We start from the raw sequence: 23,086 nt of genomic DNA, 5'->3' as shown, positions 1-23,086 counted from the left end.
TAATAAATAAGTATACGGTTAAGAAAACTGAAAATATGTACGGTGTAGAAATACTAAAATATTGAAATTTACGAAAAAGCAAGAAACGTTAAAAATAAGAAAACTACTACTAAAGTATAAAACACAAAAGTGACACAAGATTCTTCTAACAAATCGCCAGTATAGTATCATATAAGCAGTTTAATTTCCAACTTGTCGGAATATACAGTCACTCTTACTTAGAGGCATATTGGTCTCAAAATTTTCCCGATCGATCAATCGTTACGCAAGTCTGTCTTAATGACTGTCTGTTCAGAGATGCCGGCTACACTAGGTGACTAAAAGGTGACTAATATTTGGTGTATAAGGTGGCTCGGACTGGGGAGTAACATGGGCTTGGTGGCGGGTCAACCGCTTCTTGATAATAATTCTACCCTTGTTTTAATACTAGTCAGATCATTTTTAGACTCTGAATAATATTAAAGTGGTATTTTGTTGGAGATATATGTGAAGCTCGATCTGGCATGGTGTCTCTTTAACAAAGAGGATTGTTGCTAGAAAGCCATGATAACTTCATATTTATAATTGGTTCTGCATAAACACCCCTAACCGCAGGTGACTATTACATTTCGAGATTCAATTAGAACCAAAAGGATCAAGGTACTGTTATTGTACGAAATATACTATTCCAGATAAAGGTGCCTACGCATCCTTTTTGCCTATTGCACATCATTTCAAAACACCTTGTCGCTAAAACCACGATCATTTCCGTTATAAATCTTTTCACGGAGACATCACATCAATTATACCTATACTAGTTTCTCGTACCAAAGACAAGGTTCAGCTTAATAATACCTTCTTTTGTGCCCACCTTTCAACATCGGATTGAATGATACACCTTTAAAATACCACGAAGAACTATCAGCCGATTTGTTTACCGGGCGTTACCGGAGAATGCCGACAATCACCGACCAATCGGTCGTAAATGTAATACAATTGAAGGAAGAAGACATCAAACAAAGCGACACGAGTCTCGTCCATTATATAGACTATGTCTAATGAGGCATATTTAACATTAACATAAGAAGATATCCATTTTCTATTTACTTTTCTGACATATCACAATATGGCGTTGAAATTCTTTGTTTCGTTGACTTTTATTTTCCCTACCCAAAATACACATTTAGATGTACAACTATCCATATGGTAAACATGCCACCAAACTTAAATTACTAGTTTTCAAAATGTCAATTTTCCTTATTTGACTATTTATACTTAATTCTATATTTAAAAGAAACACTATATAGACAGGAAAACTTTATTTGTTATGTGGAAAATTCAAATAGAAATGTTTTCTGGGTTATTTAGTCACTGAAAACAACATCTATCGTCTTGATAATTCGGAAAGAATGGTTATTATAAACGTAAATTACATCCTCTGAAAAGTTTAGAAATATTACCTGTTCAAATGGCAAACTTAATTTAATTTTTATTTCTTCAGGAGCACGATTAATAAATATCCCACTCAATTATTGTGTGCGATGTTATGTCAACAATTTCTAAACTTTAATATTTGGAATTAAAAGCTATTGAGAAGAGCAACTAGAATCTTTTTGTTTTTAAATTAGTTTATTCCCTCAATAAATTGGATTCAGAACATTTAATATGTGTTCGCGAAGAAAATAATTCAAAAACAAAATAAAACAAAAAACAACTATCATCTTCTTGTTTTTCCCACCATTACAGCTTTCGAAGTAACAGCAGTTCAACAACAAAATGCTTGGTGGTCCAATATCTTTAATAAAAAATGATGGAGAAAAAACAAGCCTTGAAGACCTCCTGTAATGACCAATGTTACAAATTACATCATTAAGGAAATCAGATGTGAGCAAGAAACACCTCGAATTATATAAGGATCACACGCCCTCATTATCTGCGGAGCTGTAGCGCAACTGCCCCGCAGCCGTCGCTTTTGTCGAGCAGTAATTGGATGGGAGGGACTAATTCCTAGTTTCAATTTACGGAGTTTGTCCGGCATGAGTTTTATCAATATGGGGTTAATTTATCCCCCAAAAAACATTTTAGGTTTAATTCATTGACCTGTGACACACTGAATGTAGACACAATGAAGAATTAAGCGAATCTATTTAGTGGTTTGTATGTGTTTGAACACACAAAGACATCCTTTAGAATACTGGTCGTACACCACATATTAATATTATAGTTCTGGTCTATGCGTGGTCAAAATAAATAACACAATGGACATACATTTCTCACCTGTCAACCAACTAAAAGAACTATCTCTCTTTTTAAAATACAATTATTGTGTCACTCGAACTGATAGAAAGGTTTGTGAAGTAAGCTTTTAAAATCATATCAGCCGATGTTGGATAGTCTGAGAGCTAAACGACACAATTTCATTCAAAAACCTAAAAAAATTAAATTACACAGTAGTTTTCTGATTGTGTAATTCAGCTATTGTATCATTCAAATTGTAACAACATTTCATATCAACAGATTTTAGGTGACAAAGACGTTTGCAGTATATTCTAGCAGATTTGAAAATTCAGAGACTCATACAGATCCAATAACATAAAGCGATTTTTTAATTTTTAAAATTTATCAACAGTGTCATTTTCAGTTTAACATAAAAATATTGCCTTATTCGAACAACAATTAAGGGCGGTCTTAATCAACGAAATTCAACAATCCCCAATCGGTTAGACACACTTTCAAGAACGCTTGTACCATGTGTCTTTTGAGGATATGCAACACAATTTTTATTTCAGAGGCTAAACAATAACTGTTTATGGGAAATCTATTGTCAACTATTTCGTTTATTTTGAGATCAATACAATTTTTTTTCATTGGCACTGTCAACACTTTCAACAACAGACGCGCCCAAACGAAAGTGAATTTGTCAGCCCAAGATGTCGGTAAAGTTTAAAGGACACTGAATGGTGGCGTCGAATTACTTCAACATATGTCTGTAGGATGTTAAAGAGGTAACTATCAATCATAATAACCCCATAGGTCAACACAATAATCTGCTTCTAGTGACAAATTAACTCGTTAGTCAATAAACGGCTTTTCTTTGTCTTGCTTTGTATCATGCAGTCCTATGACATAATGGCCGCGGTCGACGGGTGCCGATCACGCATCTTTAAATTTGTTGTCTATCTCGTCGCCAGATCGTGCCCTTGCATAACATCTCTTGAATTTAAACTAACCAGATGGTGTTTGCTGAATCCTATTCGATATATTTTCTGAGAAATATTTATAAGTTATGAATATTGATATGGCTATTATAAGTGTGAAGGAGGCGTTTAACAGAAATAGGTACACCACTAATCCGTTATATGATAGCCGCTCCACTGATACATCCCAGCTGCGATTATTCCTCAATCGTTTTCTCTTATGAAACAATATTTTGTACAACCGTTTTAAGCTTAAAGATACACTTCTTTCAGGTTTATTACGTTAACTGCTAAACCCATCAAAATTATTCTGATCTAAAACTGCGAATTATTTAACGATCGGGGATATATAATAAAAGATCTAAGATGTTTATTAAGCTTGTAATAAAGAGAACAACAACTTTATTTCTTCTGTCTGCCATCCAGTAATTAGAAAACATGTATGACGTAATATAGTAAACATCAACTACAGCGCAACAGCACACGTGACATCGGTTTGGCGAACTTCATTTATATGGTTATGTGTACAGTGCGATTGGAGAATTTTAACCGGACAGCAGGGTATCCGCCCACTGTTCAGCTGCCAAAGGTTCTTTCACGTGCACGCCTATGTGTAAACGGTTTTTCATCGTATCCGAACGGTTAGACACACTGTCAGTGTCAGCCCCACAGACTCCACCCCTCACAAGTGAGTACAGGGATCGAAAATCCCGAAGGTATGTGACGTGGTGTGTGTAGGGTGTTTGAAAACGACAAATGATGGGTGTTGTAAACCGCCTAAAACCCAATTTAGGACAATACAAATTAATTTCTGGGTAGTTTACATATTATACATGTACTCAACAGATTGTGGCACCATAAGAGTCCACACTCTTTAAGACGGATGATGGACAAGACTCAAAACATCATCGATCTCCAATGATTTTTGTCTGTGATTGTCTTTTAAATCAGTATTCTAGTGGGGTTTTCAGATACTAACAAATCATTATACGTAAAGAGCTGGGAAGTATGTTTAATGGTTGCTTTACATCTAATGTTTAACCTGTAAGTTGATCCAGGGATACCTAGACAGACAACAGTGATGCTATTCTCCAAATCATGGCTGTAACCATGAACATTGGCAAAATTTTAACTGGCATGCCAAAACTATATCGATAAAGGTAATATGAAATATAATGTTTCAACAAAATGCCCCTCCTCTGGTTCAAAACTGCAGGATATGGTTTTAACGAAATTCTGTCTTAGAGAGATCTAGATTGTGAAGGTGGACGGGTTATTGTCATTGGGCCTACCAACAATAAGGTCGAAAATCTGTACTTTTTGCCTTTATTAATGAGAAAATAATCATACTATTTCCGCAAACGTTTTATCTACTTTAAGAAAGTAGTCGTGAGAGTCTGCTATACTTAGATGAAGAAATCAGCAGTATGGGAGTGGGAACAGTGTGGATTCTGGTTCTCTTGGGAAAGTTGAGTTTATTTCTGGAATAAACTGTCTTGGGGCTGCAAATGATATCAACCAACGCATTACATCTCCCGGAAAGGAAATACTCAACAAAACTCCCAATTTCAGAATATAAAGAAGATGCATGCTTCAATTTCCGGTCTATTAAAGACCGGAGTTTCGTGCTAAGATGGACAACAAAAAAGCAATACGTGTTCCAGGTGATCGGTTCCTTTCTATGGAACTAGCCAATAAAAAATATGAAGAACATGCCAGCTTTGTTTCTGAAAGAAAATAATAATACAAACCAAAACCATCTGCAAGTTACTGTGAATGTCATAATCGAGCCACTAAAACGAATGGAAGAAAATATGTTGCTTTAAAGAATTGGCTTAATTATTGCGCGCCTAAACACAGCTTGCGGCAACTACGCGCGATGCTCGTGGTGAAGTTAGCTCTGATTTTGCAGCTTTAGTCTCGGAGGAAATGAATCGTGAAGGAAAAGTTGACGAATGTTAGATAGCCTTTAGGTATTAGAACAAGGTTGCTTAACCCTTTGCCGTAGACAAGGTTAGGCGCATGTTTAACGCTCACGAATTCACGCCTGGTTAGCAAACGCTATTAACGGATATAGCAATTAAACACGATTTTTCGTCCCACTGAAATAGGTCCGCCAATGCCAATGCCAATTAACAAATGATACAGCACAAGGCGTGACTGTTGAATAGAAGATGGTGAGGTAGCTGGAAGGAGAGAGGGAGGCAAGCAAGCGTAAATATTTCTCCTATAGCGCTTGTGGTGGTTTTAAACGTCGCTGTTGCTTGTCATATCATACACAAACGATAATTATATAGACTTCCTGCCAGGGAGATGAAAAACGTTTCTTAAACAGTAGCAACACGTAGTCGTAATTTGATCGCCCTGAAGTTAAGTTTTCAAAGCTTATTCACCTGGTTATCTCAGGAAAAAAGATTTCAGATCAACACCTCGCTATAAAGAGTTTGCCTGGTCCCACAATTTACTAGTGTGTCATCAAGCTTTAACTGACGTATTATAATAAGTAACAATCTAGCTTTAGGGCTGTTAATGGAGTGGGTGGGGACCCTTTCCCCGAAACACACACACGTCGTTAAACTTGGTTTTAACGAAGGAAAAGCCATAATAAAGATATTAAAGGAAGTACATAAAGCTTATATAAACACAATAAAAGTGATAAAGATATTACTTGTGAAAGGTAACATACAATATACCTATATTTACCTATGAAATATTCTTTCTTGTTATTAGGTACACACTGAAGGAGTGTATCTACTTTACAAACAGAATATAAACCATTCTTTAATTGCGGATATTGCTACGAGTTCAGATGAACGGAAATTAAATTTATAGTTCACACAAAACTTATAAATTTATAGAAAGGAGAGATATTGGACATTAAGTGCTCCAGAGTGTGGGCATATCCTGCTTCGTGCACGATTGTGATAACTACTAAGAGTTTAGAAAGAGGGGTTAGTAATATCAATTTCAAAGGAATATCACGATATCTTTAGCCAAGTAGCTTAAATCAAATATTAATACGTGTCTATTATCACCCGTCTTCGTTCTTTGTGAAAGAACAGAATGGAAGGGGGGGTTCATATCTGACCTGTTCTTCAAGGTATAGCAGAATGCATGGCAAGGTATGAATGGGCGCAGGAGTCATTCTACCTGGATCCAATATTACTCAAAATGAGATTCGCTACTTAATTTTCCAGATTTACAAATTAATTAACCTTAAATAAGCTCTTTGAATTCATATCCCGACCACTGTTCAGTTTAATGTCTTAAAATATGTTTTTACGCGTGACTCCTTCACGGAATCACATAGAGTTGTTTAATTCACCGTAGTTTGGAGATTGTAAATAAAAACGAAATTAAAATATTGGTCATGGAAAATTATTAGAAATGCTATGATGGCATAATCTTTTTGGATGTGTTCTCTAGAAGGGTGCCAAAGGTTATTGTTAAGAGTATTGCACTAATAATGTGACCTTCTCGACCACATTATGTTTATAGATTCTGGGTATAATATACGTTCTTTTAAAGGATACCAGCGGTCATTGTTATGGGTATTGCACTATTATTGTATGACCTTTCTTACAAGATTATGTTTAGAGTGTTGCCCTCGGGATCATTTAGACTTCCATCTATTGGATTTGATCTGAATCCGTAAAACAGTTACAGATAATGTTCTTTATATATTATAGCCGGAAACCCATATTCTTGCAATTTGTACCTCTTGACCATTTCGAATTGCCCCGGGCTCAAGACCTCCAGTGGTGCCAAAATTTTGAAATCATGCGATTAGTTCTATATATCTACACTGAAAAAAAACTTGTGTTGAAAGAACACAAACTTGTGTTAAATTCAACACAAGTTAGGTGTCTCTATTTAACAACACAAACTTGTGTTAAAACAACACAAAACTTGTGTTAAATGTTGAAACAACACAAAACTTGTGTTAAAATGTATCAAACAACACAAAACTTGTGTTGAAACTTGTGTGAAATCTACACAATACTTGTGTTGAAACTTGTGTTGAAATTTCTGAAACTTGTGTTGAAATTTCTGAAACTTGTGTTAAAATTTCTGAAACTTGTGTTAAAATTTCTGAAACTTGTGTTGAAATTTCTGAAACTTGTGTGGTTTCATACAAACTTGTGTATAACCATCATCAAAAACTTGTGTTGTATTTTTCCCCAATTTATATCCAGCATAGCAACCTTTCTATGCAGGACCCCTCTCTTTGCTCTGTTAGACCTGTAAAGTTTGATAAAAGAAGGAAACAAAAAAAAATTTTGTAAGATTATTATTTATTCATAAAATCATAGGAAAAAGTAAATTAATACATCAAAACTAAATAGATATTTGAAATGTTAACAGAAAAACAGAGACTTCAATTCTAATACAAATTATATTGTGTTATATATAATGACCCCCCCCCCCCACCTTACCCATCACAAAATATAAAATAGCTATTTAAATTGTTTTTTGCCCCACACACTTTACCCATCACAAAATATAAAATAGCTATTTAAATTGTTCTTTACCCCAAAACAAGAACTGAGAATATAAAGATATGTACACAGTATCCCTACCCCATACCCCAAAATATATAATTCAAATATATCTAAATTTAATAACATCCAAACTAAGCACTAATAAGATTAATTATGCACTAAATTGAAACAATTTCAAAAACTGAAAAATGCTACAAAATCACACTACAAGTGATTTGTGAGGCATCTAGAAATAACTAGCATACACAGAAAACTAACAAAAGAAAATTGCTCTATTTTGCAGGAGTAATAAAATGATGTAGAGCCTTTTCCTCATTAAAAAAACCCCAAACAAAATGAATATTTTATAAATAAAAGAAGCAAAGCATCAAGATTACAGGATTGAAATAAAAAAATATCATATGTACAAAAGATTTATATACAATCACAAGTCATAAGCCACAGTGGTTCAGTGAGCATAAGGCGTTGGCCGCGAAATTTCAACTGGATTTTCCGGCATAGTTCCCACTTTTCAGTGTTGGATATGGCAAGGGATAATTGGGTACAAGCCCAGAATCAAAAGAGAGAGAGACAGAGAGAAATGGGGTTTAACGTCTACTCGACACAAACTAGATCATTTTGGGACTAACATATGGTTTAATTTTATTTCAATAATTCGCTAGCGCGTAGGGGTCTTTAGCAGTGGGAGGAAACCGGAGGTCCCGGAGAAAACCCACAAGATTGGACAGGCGACCCCACTCCTTGTCTACAACCGGGGATTCGAAACCATGCCAGTTGACTCAATGACAGGAGGCCGTATGATACAGCATGCACGTGCTAACCATTCGGCCATCCACCCCCACCCCCCAGAATTGAAACCAACCCAACTGCGTACACTTTGAAGAACCCTTGAAAATTGAATTATTTGAATCAATGACAGACCTTCTGATCAAATGTGTGCGTGTTAACCATTCGGCCCCCCTGGGTACCCTTTAAAGAACCCTTGACAGTTGAAATATTTGATATAAGGGTAGGGTAGAATCACTCTAAGAACACAGAAAAGCAGGATATTAAAATGTATTTCATTTCATAAGCAAGGGAAAGTCACCTTAATGTAGGTCAAGGTTTTTTGTAATTCTGGGTGTATTTGATCTACATTTGGTTTCTAGTAATGCCTATTAAATACTTTATGATTTCCGACCAAATTCTAAGTGATTTATATGTCAGTTTACTTGCTATATTATACATACATATTTGAAGAGAATTAAAATAATATTGTGTTTTGGAAGAAAATTTAACATTAATAACAAAAAATAAATATTTAAAAATTGGGTCAAATGCATTCTTTCCCAGAAGTATAAAATAAATTGATGCTTGGGTTCTCTTGTTGTTATCATACACCAAATACTCTTTCAAGGGTGTTCCAGCCTAAAAAATAAAAAGTAGGCAATAAGAATACAATGTTTAAATAAACAATTTATTTTGCCACATCGAGACTGAGTCTCTATTTGGTTTCAACTTTGCGTAACGCTTATTGTGTCTTGTCCACTTAAAGACCCAGGCAGATTATTATGCTCAAATCAAATGGGTTAAAAGTCAGAAAAATGAAATGAAATGGGGTTTAACGTCCTACTGTTCTGCTCCTATACTGGGCTAATAATGACGGGCATATGCCACACAGTGTGCCCGGGCAGCGGCACTATCATCTATTCTTATATCGAATTCCAACTGCCAGGGGATCTTTTACGTGCATTCCAATATTCGTCTCATCGGAAGGACTAGACAGCTGTCTTTGTCAGGCCAAGTCAGAAAAAAGTCTTGAGATTTGGGACTGAAGTCTCATAATAGGTCAACTATTCACCCGGTTCATACATGTATTGTCTGCAAATCATCGGCAGCACCTATTTACTTGGCAATGTCTAATTATTTTTGGACCCATTCTTATTTTATTTCCATTGACAACAAATTGGATATTACCCTTTAAAATCTATTGAAATCTATTTGAAAAGTAAAATATTGTCCATCATTATTTTACTGCTATTTACTGTAATGGATGTGATTGGTAAAAATCAAGCATGCCAAGTACTTGAAATAGCTGAGTCCTAGGCATTGCCCCAAGAAGAATAACTAGATTACCAAGCAAGTGTATAAAACTACTTCCTGATTAAAAATACAAATATGTATGTTACTTACATTTTGCCTGATTATCAAGCTCTGTGAGAAAAGTTTCCACAATATGAATAGCCATTTCCAACTGTTTTTATCTTTCTGATGTAGTTAACTGGAAAAAAACATACTATGTATGAGATGACTTAAATTGACTCAACAGTTAAAAGATGAAAGTTTTAATTTACAGTCTGTATTTTACACAAATTTCTGGAGAGAATTAAAATATAATTGTGTTTGAGAGGGATATTTAACATTAAAAACAAAAATAAAATGCAACTGATAACTTATTAGCTTTTACAATCACTATATTCTTTTTCAAAATTATAAGGAGATCACATGGCTAAGAGGGTACGACGCTGGCTCACTAGCCTGGAGGTCGGGTGTTCGATCCCTGAATTGGCTGAGAAAGTTCATCCAGATTTGCCGACGTGTCTTCCCCTTGTCAGTGATACAGGACGGAGGACCTGACAAGGACAGCTGTCTAGTCGTTTGGATGGGATAAAAAAACGAGGTCCTGTGTACACATTGGCGTGCATGTAAAAGATCCCTTGGCAGTTGGAATTCGATATAAGAGTAGACTGTAGCGCCACTGCCCGGGCAAAATTTCCCTCATAGCACACTGTATGGTGTATGCCCGTCTTCATTAGCCCAGTTTATGAGCAAAACAGTAGGATGTTAAACCCCATTTCATTTCATTTTCAAAATTATAAAATAATTTGATGGCTTAATATTCAAGTATTATGACCAGGTAGAATTAGAGCATAGTTAATTTGAGGCCAGAGCCATTATAGATTAGCCAGAATCCTAATTAAAATAAACTCTGTAATTATATTAGAGAGACATTGTTTCATAAATTATTATCTATTGTAAAGTTATTCCAGTAAGGTATTAAGGATTATATTGTAACTAAAAACAAAGCTAAGGTATAAAAGTCCTAAAAATTGTATATTAAAGAAAAGGGCAGTTAACCACAGGCAGACAGAGGACATACTGAAGGGCAGGTCTCTGATAAGTTATTTCTTAGATGCTGTTCCTTATTAAGTTACCTATCCTGTGGGTCAGTATTATATGTATATATTATCTTTGTTAGATATTGTTACAGAATATAAGATTATACTAAGAGAAGTGAGTTATTGAATTATTGTATGTTCAATCGTACACCTCCAACTAGATTGAACATACAACCCATCGTCGAAGGTTGGACTATAAGTAGGTCCATAAACCCTGGATGATAGTATGTGGTTGAGTTTGCAATAAATATACTTTCTACGGTTCACAATTTTTAAATAAATAACTTATTTTTCCACACGTTGAGTCTCTATTTTGTTTCAACTTTGCATAATACTTATTGTGTCTTTTCAAGTTACAGACCCAGGTAGATTATTATGCCTCAATGGGTCAGAAGCCAGAACAAAAGTCTTGAAAAAAAGACAAAATGAAAAAATAATCATTTAATTTACCAATTATCTTTACTAAGGCAGTGGTGAATACAGTATTGCAAACAGTATTACAATATGATATTAATTATATTTTACAAATTCAAGCATTTGAACGCTTTATAATAATGATTATGAAAGGGTGTAACATTGCATCCATCTTATAGTTTTGAAGTCATATGTCTTTCGCAGTGGGAGGAAACCGTAGGACCTGGAGAAAACCCACGAGGTTGAACAGGCAACCCTACTCCTTGTCACGTACAACCGAGGATGACAGGCCGTATGATACAGCACGCACATGCTAACCATTCGGCCATCCACCCCCCCCCCCCCCCACCAAGTGTATAGAACCAGTTCCTGATTCAAAAAGCAAATATGCATGGTACTTACATAGCCTTTGTCTGATAAGCAACCTCTGTAAGAAAACACTTCCACAATATCAATAGCCCTTTCCAGCTGTCTTGATCTTCCGAGGTGGCTAACTGAAAAAAAATATGCAATGTATTACATTAGTTGGCTTAAATTGACTAGACAGTTTTGATTAAGTCAAAAAATGTTAATTTAACTACATTTGTTTTGTTTCATGTGTTGGTTTGCTTTGCCACAGATGAGACAGTCATATCTAACTAAGATTCTGTCTGTGCTCATACATGTACGTGTACAGTTTTACTATACTAAACTGAATTTTAGATTTCAAAATAGCATAACAGCAATCTTTTCTATAAGAATTAAATAGTTACCCACCAAGAAAAAGCTGCTCTATCATCATTTTTTCCAGCCATTTCTTCTTCCATTTTTTTACTTTTATAATTTCTTTTGTTACATAATCTTTTCCTGGGTGATTTGCATATACATCCAATATTGAAACTGAAAAAATAAATACATTATATGTAATTTACCATTAAAGCTACCATACCATATATACAAACTGTGTGATTTGAAATTGAAACTAATGTATCTATATGTATCAAAAATTTTAATCCCAAGGAACTACCTAAGCCGTAAAAATCTATTTTTATAATCCTTGTTTGTCACATGGTTTCAATGTCGCAGTAATTAGAAGACGACCATGGTGACTGAGTGAGTTAGGTGCTGGAATACTAGCATGGAGGCCACAGGTTACCTCTTGGGGTTGACCGAGAAAGCTCATCTTGATTTTTCAGAGTGGTTTCCCCTGAGATCCAATGCACACATTGGCGTACACATAAAAGTTCTCTTGGCAGTTTGAATTTACTATGAGAGTAGGCCATAGTGTCGCTGCCCGGACAAACATTTTCTCTTAGCACACTGCATTAGACCAGTCGGAGCTGAACAGTAGGACGTTGTCTTTAAACCCCATTTCATTTCAGGTAATCTAGTATTTTTCTAGTAAGATTGAAGTCTCTCTACTTTCTTTATATGTTAATATCATATTTGAAATAAGCCATACTTTTATTCAATATGGGGTGGGGCTGGGGGGAATGGTCTAGTAGTTAATGCATTCACATGAAATCACAGGGTCTGTCATTGTGTTAAGTGGCATGGTTTCGATTTCAAGGAGTAGAGTCGCCTGTCCAATCTCTTGAGTTTTTCTCTGGGCCATTCGGTTTCCTCCGTTTGCTAAATACCCATACCAGCAAACGAATTATTCATATCAAATTTAACCTTACCTGTCCTTTTTCCCAAAACAACCTAGCGTCTGTAGGCTAAGTAGAATGGAACAGTGTGCAGGGAAATGGTGGAAACGGAAGAAAGCTAATCGTCGTCGTAGTTGATTACCGGTATGCATATAGGCATAGCTTGGACTACTTGATTCTTCAAATACAAGTACACGTAAGGCCTTGTTTATGTCATTTTTCTCTCTCTGTTGCATGTAAGTGTCATATAAATACTTTACTTGGGATTGTATGTTCACATACACTAATCATTGTAGGACATTGGTAAAAAAAAAAAAAATAGAAAATATAAAAATTAAATGAAATTGTTACCAGTTTTTCTTCAAATTCCAATTCAATGCCAAAATGGAGTCCTTGAACGGTAAATTCTCAATACGGTAATTGCTGTAACTGTAAGGTGGAATGAGTCATATCATCACTGACTGGAAAAAATAATGAAACTATAGAGAAACTTCCACAGACTGATTCTAGTTCCATTATTTATTATTTATTAACTGTGACTGAATCAGGAAAATAGGGGCCTAATAATATTTCCAGTCGGAGGTTGAACGGAGGGTTTGGGGAAAATATCTGCTTATTTGATTTAAGGTTGTTTTTTTAAACATAAATTAGATTACAATTCAACTAACACAAAAGTGTAAAAAGATTTTTTCTAGTCTGTGCCCGCGTTTATGTCTACTCTTGGCAAAATCGTTATAATATAAAAAAAATCATGAAACAAGAATCAAAATGGCCGCCAATCGGGTCTCCAACGCCAATCCAACCTCCCAAGATATAATTTCAAAACAGATTCTTACCTGCTGGTTCAAGTCGAACCGTTTCTGCTTTAATCATAATGCGATTCTGTAATGTAAGTATTTGAACAACATCGTAGCGCCGAACAACTAATGTTAATTAAGCATGATTTCAGAAAAATTGAACAGATTTGATAATAACATGCCGAAATTTTTTTCCTGACCGCGCCATATCCGGTTTAAATTGTTGGAGGTTTTTTTAAGGAAACGAAATACTAATATTATACAGAGAAACAATATCGATGCTAAATTACATACATGGTATTATTTTTTTTATATAAATGTTCACAAACCTGCGGTCTTGTATTCTATGTGACCATTAGCTTACATTTGTCAAACATATCACTGCTCCAAAATCATTTCAGCACGTTGTTAAATGTTAAATTAATTGTGTGAAATCACTTCATTTAATGTCCGCTTCCACCGAGATGATATCGCAGACAAAATGTAGCCTATAGTACGTTGATTTTATCAACCAATCACATTCAATAACAGTTTTACTTATTTTCTTGTCAACGCATTTGGAGTCAATTGTTAAAATCACACCGGGCATGAGCGCTCAACAGGCCTTTGATCTACCAGTTTATTGGGCCCAACTTTATTTTAACTACAGACATCTTAACACCAATTAGCATTCAAGTCTGTCTGGCTATATTGTCTGAGTAAAAAATACCTTTCTCTTACTTGTGGACCCCCTGATTAAGACTTTGTATGGAGTTCAAATTTAAAAAAAAAAATATTTGTTGACGGTACACATTACTTGTGTTAATTATATGGAAAAAACACAAGATTTGTGTTAATGCATTAAAAAGAACACAAGTTTGTGTTAATGCAATGCAAAACAACACATAACTTGTGTAGAATAATTTTCACACAAGTACTTGTGTTGAGATCCAACACAAGTTTTTTTTCAGTGTACATCTATATAGCGAAATGTGGAATAACGGCGACCTTGTAGATCCATCATAACACAACATGCAAAATAGTTCATATCTTTGCTTTTTAGGGAAGCTTTCTAAATGTGGCCCCGTAAGAGAGATCATTTAACAGATACTATCCCCAATAGATTCTGCTTTTCAAATCTGAGTTAAATTTAAGTTGTTCATTTAATCCTTGGCCTCAATGAGGTGTAGTTAAACAGTCTGTGGGTGTTTAAATTTGATATAAAAAAAAATGAAACACAACAAAAGTTTGTAATCTATAACTCCACCTCCACCACCATCAGTACCACCTCATGCCATTGGAAATGGTATATGGTCTTCTAGAAAGACAAATTACCTATTGCACGACAGCCCTCACAGTCTTCACCTGGATTTCAGAAGTCGACTCTAGATAAATCCAGGTACTAAAGCCCCCAGCAGAGGCACCAACCCAGTGATTTGACTATAGCAATACAAGCAATACAATTAAATTCACTTACTTAGCTACATGTAACTACTTACTGCTAAATGGAATGATAATTTGGTCTTGGATTTCAGAAACTGGTGTTACCCCTTATACCTTTTTTAAATCTTTTTAAAATATGATTAACTAGGTGTACATCACACTTTTTTCTTATGATTAAAATGTGCTATAAATAAAAGTTATGTAGAAATATATCAAAAACATTATTATGGTTAATCAATTATGATTTGAAATGTCCGGACAAAGTCATTTATAATTTCTTCAATGGGGCCTATATAGATGATATGTGATGCCGTTATTGGACTGACGGCCGATTTCCGTAGAAAACTCCGGAGAGAAGAATAACAATATTACCGCTTAATGAGACAGTGTCAGTTTTCTAAACAGAATTTGTCAAAAATGATTGTCTGCGGATCGACACAAAGGGAATTATAGTAGTAAAGCGGTTTGACATATCAATCGGCTCGTGCTGGTATTCATGCGAGGTTGTCACGGCGATGTGCCAATCTCAATAGAGACGAAGTAATCACATTGCCTTGATACTGCAACTAGGGTTGATTGTCGTATTCAACGCCTAATTGGACGGATTAACGAAACAATCTCACATAGCGGCGACAAAAACACGCGTGTCGAATTTCAGTCTAAAAATGGTCGGTATTGTATTTATTTTAGATGTTTTAAACAAGTTCAAATATTCTAAATAATCACTGCTTCAATATTAATTTATTTATAAATCAAATATTTGAAGACAATTTATTATTGTAAATTTAGTTGTTGCTTTTATTTGAGGGTGATTTTTTCGTTCATTGGATGCCATGTGTTCTTCATCGTACAGAAGATGTTTTTAAAAAAATGATTTAGAAATTGTTCTCTATTTTGTAAATTTATAATTTTCATTTCTTTTCGGCGTTTTAATCTTAGTAGTGTATGATTTTAATAATTATACTATCTTGTTTTACTTACAATTCGAACAATATTTTCGAGAACAGTAAATTAATATCATTATCACATCATTTTCATTTATTTATTTTTGTTTTGAATTGAATTTTGTGTATTCTTTTATTTTGTTATTTATTTTTTTTCCCAGATATTTTCTTTATATTTTTTTCTCTATTGGTATTCTGTGTTTTCTTTATTTCAGATTATGCTACTTTGTACTTGGTACATTGAAACTATAAATATTGATTGCCTATTTTATTTTGATGAAGAGCTGTGTCATTATGTTTCATATAGCCATAGTGTGGGTATTATGTAACCTTTTTACTATTTTATTATTCCGATCAGTATTCAATTAATCTGTATTCATTTTATATTTAGCCTACACGTATTGTATGTGTTCAATTATAGAGATCGTTATAGCTATAATGATGGTGCGAAAACGGTGAATTGTTGGGGGAGGTTCCCGTTCTTCTTTTCATAAAGATAGTTAGAGAATGCTTTGACATTACAATGTTTAAACCAAAAACATGTAAACGAGCAAAGGAAATTTCAAAATATTTATCAATCCTATGGTTTATAGATATAATCCATAAGAGTCTTAAGAAACAGTAATTAAAGACCAGTTAGAATTAGAGACTGCTCTGAAATTCACATTTTCTAAGCCAAAAATATAAACAACGCAATAGCAATTTCAAAATATCTATTAAAACATTGGTTTGAAGATATAACCCAAAAGAGTCTTATAATAAAACCATAGTCTACAAATCACCAATAAAATGGAAGATATTTATATTAAACTCTATGTCACGATACAATGAGATGGTTGATCGACTGAGTTATCTATCTATAAAATAAAATGATTGATAAATAGAGTCTGTTGTTGCATTTTGTTACCAGAGTCGTCATCATTAGTCCAGTCTGCGCAGAACAATAGGACGGTAAACCTCATTTCATTTATTACCAGAGATTTATAAATTTAGTACTACAGTTGCATATTATTGTAATTTTATTATTATTACAAAACATAATATAGAGTTAGTATGCCATTGTAATATTTATAATATTTATAGACTATTTTGCAGCACTATTTTTACTTACGGCAAGAGAAATTCAGCAAAGTATATCCATATAAGTCGTATAATTGTTTTAGCTGCTCAAATATCGACCGGGAACGTTTTAGTTTGTTTCAAAATGTAGACAGGTTCCAGTATCTATGATATTTATTCTTTCAATAATGATGAACGTAAATTATTTATAGAAATTAATTCATCTTTAATTTCAAAATATTTAAATAAATTTACGGTTATAGGAATGTTACTTGTAATATTTCATCCTAATTTTCTTCTTTTTATTTTAACATTTTGAAACACAACAATGGTGGATTTTGATTATGTACATGTGTAATAAACCGATCCATAGTCAATCCATTTATAAAGGCTTTCCCTAGTCATAGTTTATCATACCTTTTAATTTAAAATTTATAAAATGTTATACAAATAGGCCCCCATATCCACTTTGAATTTAAATGTATTAAATATATTAAGAATAAGCGTAGTAACTATATCCAATTATTTTTTTTCTTTCTGACATCTCAATGAAATGTTTCAAAAAATATTTTGTTTTTTGTTTTGTTTTCATAAAATCACTCAAATATTTCGGATCCCTTATCCCTAGTTTAAGCGATGACTCGCTATATCAATATATTATATGTTATGAGACATTTAACTTTCTTGGGATGAATTTCTTTTTGAAACTATAAAAGAGCAATTTTTCAAAAGGACAGGAAACTATATAGCATCTAATAGAGGGTAAATATTGCTATTAGAGGAAAAACGGCCCAAAATGGATGGATGGAAATACAGTAAGCACGCCCCTAATTTGACACACGTGATAGGGGCAAGGGAAATTATGGGGTTTGTTTCTTTAAATTTCCTCCGATTATACGGTCGAAACAGAAGACATTGTTGATAAAATATTTTTCAAAGAGTTTTTTTCATAGAAATTGAAGCCTAGGGGGAGACAAGCGGCAACGTTTTAGAGACTGGTCGCGAGCACGCGCTTCTTTTCACGTGCGGCGGTTTCATGTCAATCTTCAGAAGTAAAAAGAGAGGTGGAAATTAGAAATTTAAATCAAACATGTTACATGTGTATGTATTATTACTGTGACAGCGATAAAACAGACGTGTTGATATTGTTTTTTATGTACACACCCCCTCCTAACAAAGACCAACGTTTAAATTGAGTGAAACATTAATGATAAAATCCGATGTCATGTTTTGAATTATGATTCATTTTATTAAACACGTTAATTTTCTAAATAATGCTGCAGTTGGAAATATGGACGACCGAGAATAGAGTATTGGCATATAAAACAGTCTAGATAGATGATCGTCATTTGGGATATTTCCAATACCTTACAATAATATTGTAGAAATTTAATCCCTGAAAGGAGTATCAGTCAAAAATTGTTTGATTTCGTTCAGTACATAGGCGTGGGGCGGGGCCGCTGGCGAGCGGGGGGGTGGGATCGGTGAACCATCTTTCGGGCAATGTATTTCTGTTTTTCAGACACACACATCAGAGGATGAGACCATTCATAGAAATATACATGTAATTGTATAATTGTAAAATGAAATCACTGGCGGTTTACTTACTTTGTGGAAAAATCGTTTTAGTTAATGATTGATTCATTCTGAAAAAAATTCGGGTGACAAAGAAAATGTTCGGGCAAGTCTATAGCCCAATGAAGTATATATCCATAGTTGCAATACGTTTCAATTGGATTTTTATGTCATAGAATTGTGTAATTATGTCAATGCAGTTTCCGAATGAAGAACTTAGTATTGGATAGACGAAGAAGAGGAATCGTTTGAACAAGAACACACTAATTTCACAGACAGGATAAATTAATTTTCAGATCTAAAATAAATTAAAGTATGAAATGCATTGCTTTATGATTTCAAATGTTCCAATTTTAATTATATACATGTACTGGTAATATAATTGTGTATTAAAACGATTTTCAACAATTGGAGAAAAAAAATCTATTGATAAGTCGTCCAAGTACAGATAAAAAAAACAACAAGCAGATAATTGTGACATTTATTTCTTGTGCATGTATTAGCATATGAAAGAATTCAAAAAATCCGTATTTGGTATAAGCACAAAAATACATATTATAGTTTGTCGTAATGCTGAAAAACATCAGGCATTGGAATGAATTAACAAAATGTTTTACTTTGTAATAAACAAATAAACTGCCAAGCTCTAATATATTTTTTATTTATTTCAATCTTCGCCAGGGCAATCAATGTTGCTTCCACAAATTCCATGGTAAAGCTATAAACTGTGGAGGAGCTCTATATAAATAATTAAACATGCTCGAAGAAAATGTGGTGACGATGTTGTTCACGAGACAGGGTGGGCCTACTCCCTCCTTAACATGAAATTCCACTCATCACTGAACTCATCTATGGGGACGATGATCTGACTTGGTTAGTTTATGTTTTGTTAACAACTTCTTATTTAATGTTAGAATTCTTGTTTATATTTTTTTGTCTGTGTTCCAGAAATGTTTGTTTTGTCTATAATATTTTCATCGTTTTCCTGCATTGTCTATTACATTGTCTAGACAATGGTTTTATAGACAGAGATCCAAAGCAATCGTCTAAGTATTCAGATTTTATTGTATAACACACGTCTTGTATAGCCGATCACAGTCCTCAATTCTAATTAATTCAACCCCAAAACAAAACTGAATGTCTCGACAGCTACTCGGACATCTGACACATAGAAACTTGATTCTTAAAAAGAACAAGTTATATTACTTATTTATCTAGACTAATTGTGCCTTAATGACCTTGTTTTACAAGAAATGTTAGTCCATTTATCTGTTCTTAAAAATCACGTATGTCTTAGCATCATAAATTTCAATCTCGGTACGTTTATGTCCGCAGCTGAAAAGATTCTCAATACGGTATCATTGTTTTTCGGGTGTGTTTTTTTTTAAAAACAGAAATGATATCTGATCACATTATAGTCACCACAGTACAAATTCTACCTCTGTGGATTCATTGTTTATTTATACTTATTGAACAAAAAACCAAACCACAGAAAATATCCGAACATCCACAGCATATGGATAAAGTGCGAGTGGGTGACATTACACTCTGCAAAGAGAAAATATTTTCATAAAATTCATTCGTTTATTTTGGTACGCGTCGACCCAGCCAAAATATACATTACAGTTAACAAAAGACGGACAATTGATAACCAATGCACGGAATGTGATAGAGTGAAAATGAATAAAAGTTCACAAAATACACATTTTAGGTGGTCGCCATCAACAGCTGGGCTTGAATGTTCATGAAGTGAGTAAATATTGAATCTGTATTGTCATATATATTGAATGTATCGGCATCATTTCACGATAAATATATAATTGGAAACTGTGTTTTGCGGTATTTAGTAAATGAAAAGCCTGGACGTGGGTATACAGTCTATATATATAAATGGGATGTGTGGAATTTGTAATTTTTGATGTAGGTATGTCTCTTAAGTGTATTTTTTTGTAGACTATAATAAAAGGAATTCTTATCAATAACTACTTTACCGTTATAACCGGTATGCTTTCAAACAAACAAATATGAACCTATTCATATTCCTACTTTATAAATCATACCTTATACAAAATACTATTTCCTAAAAAATACATCAATGAAATTATCTATTTTAGTTTTACTACGTCACAATTTACCGTCAACAAAATTGTTTGTCTTTATTTTCATTAATTAAAATTCTGATCATCACTGCAGTATAAGTTATTACATGATTTAATTCTGGTCATCACTGCAATATACATTGGCACAGGATTTAATTCTGGTAATCACTGCAATATATATAAGTTATTACATGATTTAATTCTGGTCATCACTACAATATAAGTTATTATTGGATTTAATTCTGGTCATATGCCAATATAAGTTGTTACACTATTATATTTTGGTCATTACTCCTCCGATATGTGTTATCACAAGATTAAATTCTGGTTATCACTGCAATACAAGTACTTACGTTACAAGATTTATTTCTGATCATCACTGCATTATACGTTATTACAGGATAACGTTTTAGATTAGAGAAACAGGCTTGCTGCTTATGACTTTAATATAATGCAATACATTTTTTAATAAAATCTCGATTTGTAATAGCTCGGTGAGTAAGACGCTGGCTTACGTATCATGAAGTTCGATCCCGGTGTTGGCGAGAAAATTTCCCCGGGATTTCCAGCGTGGTTTCCCCTTGTGCAGGAGGGAGGACTTGGCAAGGACAGACTCTAGTCGGTCGGAAGAGACGAAAACAGAGGTAACGTGTATACATTGGCGTACACGTAAAATAACCATTGCCAGTTGGAATTCGAAATAAGAGTAGATTGTCTCGCCGTTGTCGAGGCAAAATTTCAATCATAGCACACTATATGGCGCATGCCCATCTTCATTAGCCAAGTCGGTGCTTATCCCATTTCATTTCATTTAATAAAATGCTGAATTTCTGGCCATCAACTATAATTATAATATTTGTATCTATATATGAATTTATGGATATAAAATGTCTAAACTTTCGAAGCCTTTTATGTATACAAAATGTAGGTACATGTATGTAAATAAATATTTTATTTTAAAATTATGTTTGTTTGTTTAATGAAATATGAATACCCTTCCACGACTTTCAAGGATTAATCCATGATAGAAAGACTTTCAGTTGGTAAAGGGAGATAACTAAGGCTATTTTTATACTAAAGACTTGTTAAAAATGGCTATTTATTTTATATCAAAACTTATTACAAATAGAAAAGAAACTTTCGGTGTTTGTTAGCGTATGTCTAAGACATACTAGAGTCAGTTTTAAATCATCATAAAAATGTTTTATTTCCATTTAACTTGGGCAACAAAAGAAGAATAATTCCTCTCGCAGACAGTATAGTATTTTTGTTCTATTAAAAACGACTTCCATAATCTGTTGGGATACTTACTATACTCGTTATGTTTCGTCAGAATTTTCGATTTGTTTTTTCTTGTTTCTTATGGGGTTTTTTTCTTAGTTTTTTTTTAATTTCTAATTTGAAATACAGCAAAGGTGGAGTGTTTGAAATTTGAATTCTGATTATTATGTACAGTGTAATAAACCTATTCAGAGCGAATTCCATTTATAAAGGCTTTCTCTGGTCATAGTTTATCATACTCTTATTTTAAAATTTATATATAAAATTTTATACAAACAGGCATAGTAACCTATAAACAATTTATTAATATTTTTAGATGGACGCCTTTGATACACATTGAACATTATTGTTAAATAGACATGGACACTTTAATATATTCACAGATCGAGTTATTTATAATTTATATTAAATTTTGACAATTACAAATCAGATGTAATATTTGTCTTCGAACGCCAAACAAAAAATCACTCTCTAACATAACAAAACTTCATTGATTTTGGGGGAAAAAATACAAAGTGCCGAATTAATTAAATTTGATGGTTTTGAGAAGTAGATATTTATGTCTAAATTGAAAATTTAAGATCCATAACGTTTAATACAACAGAAATCTGATTAAAACACAGATACTATTCCGTGATTTTTTTTTCTTGTCTTTACTAGAGACCATCGAAAGTATAAAAAAAACGAAACGAAATATAGATCTGTATTTTAACCTTGGTTTAAAACCACCAAAATAATTTCAAATGTCTTCAATTTGTTTTTAAATCATAGTTTTATATTTTATCTCTATAATAAAGACTCCTATTGTGACTAAGATTATAAGATAATAAAATAATCTGTAAGAAATTTGATATTTCAAAAGTGTGAACATTTACTTGCACAACAAGCCATATCGTTCACACATATCACAATATTACAAAATATGTACTATTTTAATGTAAAGACTGTTGTTATTGTAAAGGATGTTCATGAAGAACAAAAGAGATGACAGAACGATAACTTTTGGATCATCATGTATTTAATAACAGTAA

At 33.5% G+C, this 23,086-nt stretch overlaps 1 long non-coding RNA gene across 5 annotated transcripts; it reads right to left on the bottom strand.

The window, feature by feature from the left end:
• Window positions 1–8,938: 8,938 nt before the first annotated feature.
• LOC126821445 (uncharacterized) lies at window positions 8,939–14,615 on the bottom strand. Of its 5 annotated transcripts, none has more exons than XR_007680409.2 (6): window positions 14,005–14,615; window positions 13,230–13,339; window positions 12,007–12,129; window positions 11,653–11,744; window positions 9,851–9,938; window positions 8,939–9,085 (listed from the first exon to the last, which is right to left on the bottom strand). It is a non-coding gene; the product is annotated as an uncharacterized LOC126821445 (long non-coding RNA). The 5 variants fall into 5 exon arrangements; XR_007680408.2 differs by lacking the exon at window positions 14,005–14,615 and adding an exon at window positions 13,715–13,729; XR_007680407.2 differs by lacking the exon at window positions 14,005–14,615 and adding an exon at window positions 13,547–13,640.
• Between the last annotated feature and the right edge of the window lie 8,471 nt (window positions 14,616–23,086).

The sequence above is a fragment of the Patella vulgata genome, chromosome 5, assembly GCF_932274485.2.
Source record: "Patella vulgata chromosome 5, xgPatVulg1.2, whole genome shotgun sequence".
Classification (NCBI taxonomy): Eukaryota; Metazoa; Mollusca; class Gastropoda; family Patellidae; genus Patella; species Patella vulgata.
This window is presented reverse-complemented; position numbering and strand designations above follow the sequence as displayed.